General features: G+C 44.0%; 1 protein-coding gene across 1 annotated transcript in view; it reads right to left on the reverse strand.

The window, feature by feature from the left end:
* The window catches only part of Tram2 (translocation associated membrane protein 2), a 70,291-nt gene that overhangs the window by 26,310 nt on the left and 41,663 nt on the right, over window positions 1-2,318 (reverse strand). The window lies entirely within an intron of this gene.

Genomic DNA, 2,318 nt, shown 5'->3' on the forward strand with positions numbered 1-2,318 from the left:
ATACACACATATATACACAAACATACATACATATACACATACATACAAGCACACAAACATATACAAACACTCACATACACACATATATACACACATACATACATACACACATATAAACACATACATATATATACATACACACACCTATACATACACACACATACATCCATACACACATATACATATATACACAAACATATACATACACACATACATATATACATACATATACACACAACATACACAAAAACATATATATACACACACATACACAACATACACACACATACATACATACATACATACATACATACATACATACACACACACACACATATCCCTATGCCTCTGAGCTAGCTACTGCAACAAATTCATGAAGAAAAGAGAACGGTGGTTGCTATAGGAAGGTATTGTGTAACGACTAAATGTTCAGTTCTGCAAGATGAAAAGACTTCTCCATGGAAAGTAGCACAATGTGACTGTACTTGACACAATCATAATATGCACACCAGACTGGATAAGGTAACAGATTTGCTAGATACAGTAGAACATGCCCAGCTACTAGGGAGACGCCACTATGCCCAGCTATTTTACCACATTTTGAAACGGAAACAATTTAAATCACTCACTTGTAAGTACAACAGGTTCTACAATCTCTCACAACTGACAGAAGACAGGCGGGAAAGAAGCCTGACTTTAACCTTGGACCACATGGCACTGCTCACGGGTACTACAGTGTCACTGCAATGCACGTGTGTCTGGCTGTAGCATTTCCTGGTTCCCCAGGCTTGAGACACTCTCAAGTCTCATATCCCACAGCTAAGAGTGTTCTTCCTCTCTTACCACAATCTCTCAGTTTGACTCTCCAAAAAAAGGAACTATATTATATACCCAGAAGCAAGGAATCCCTCAGTGTCTGGCTATATTGGCTGCAGGACCGTGCTCAGGTGAAATTCATAGCTACATCTCCATGGGCCAGAGTCATATGCTCATCTCCCCCAAACCCCCAAATCCTTGACGTATACTTGGTAGAACCAGATAAAAGACCCTCATGTAAAGGTGAAGAGCATTCAATCTCTCTACTCCCAAATGATGAGAGGAGAACTAGAGTTGGCAAGCAAACCCCCCTCCTTCCTTCATCACCGGGGAACCTGGTATTTTACAGCTAGGACCGAGTGATGCCTCATTCCAAGGCTGAGACCTCAGAAACCCGAGGCTGGAATAGCGTCCCAAAGCTGAACCTGGCCAGCAGATGTATTGACTTCTTTCTGTTGATTTTCCTGCACGGCGTTCGACAAAGCAGCTGCCGACATTTCAAAGGTGAGGTGATTACACGTAAGATGAAATGTCTTCTACTGCTCTTAGGATAAAAATTATCTCAAGAGGTAACGGCTTCGGCTACTGTGCTGATTTAGTTGGATTATTTACTTGAATGGATTGAGAGATGCCTGGAGATTAGGTGTATCATGGCTCTGGTGTGTCCGTCCCCATGTCAGCCCACGGGGGCTCTTACAGACTCAAATGATGGATCCCTTTATACCATCGTAAACGTGATGAGATTGCTGGGAAATGTCGAAGACGGTGGAGGGGAAGATGCTTACCTACAACAAGTAGATTCCTGGGTATGCGCCCTGGCAGGTACCTTGCCCAGCCCTCCTTCCTCTATTTACCCTTTCTCTGCTTCCTTTATTTTCACGGGCAGAACAGCTCTCCTCCGCCACATGCTATTGCCACCATTACAGCTTAAGTACACAGACCTAAGCAGCCATGACAAGAACCCCTGAAATCGGGAGCCCAAATATACTTTTCCATCCTTGAGGTTGTTTCTCTTAGGTATTTGGTCACAGTGATGATACAGGCAACTACATAGCCACTCTGGCTTGACAGCAACCTCTGGGCCAGGGACTTGTCGGAAGGGAGCAGCAGCTATCATTAGAATGGACCCACTCTCTCCCTGCTCAGCTCCTAGTGGCCTCGCTACTCCTTGAGTTGGAGGCTCATAACTGGACTGGAAGCTGCTAGTGAAGATCATGTGGTACTTGGAACCATGGAAGCAAGGTTTTCTGTAAGTTCTTGGAGATACTAGATGCAGGCCAGCCTGCAATGCAACAGTTCCGGCCAGTGGTCTTCATGAGATGGCCCTGAGTGAAGATCCAGTTTACTCCTAACTTCAACCTAGTCCAAGTACACAGCTCCCTTCCTGCCGTTTCCATGCTCCACTGAAGTAAACATCTAACCCACTTTCCTCATGGAAAACTTAATAAAAGGAAAAGAAGAGAAGAGAAGAGAAGAGAAGAGAAGAGAAGAGAAGAGAAGAG

This window comes from Grammomys surdaster, unplaced genomic scaffold (genome assembly GCF_004785775.1).
Source record: "Grammomys surdaster isolate TR1022 unplaced genomic scaffold, NIH_TR_1.0 169, whole genome shotgun sequence".
NCBI lineage: Eukaryota > Metazoa > Chordata > Mammalia > Rodentia > Muridae > Grammomys > Grammomys surdaster.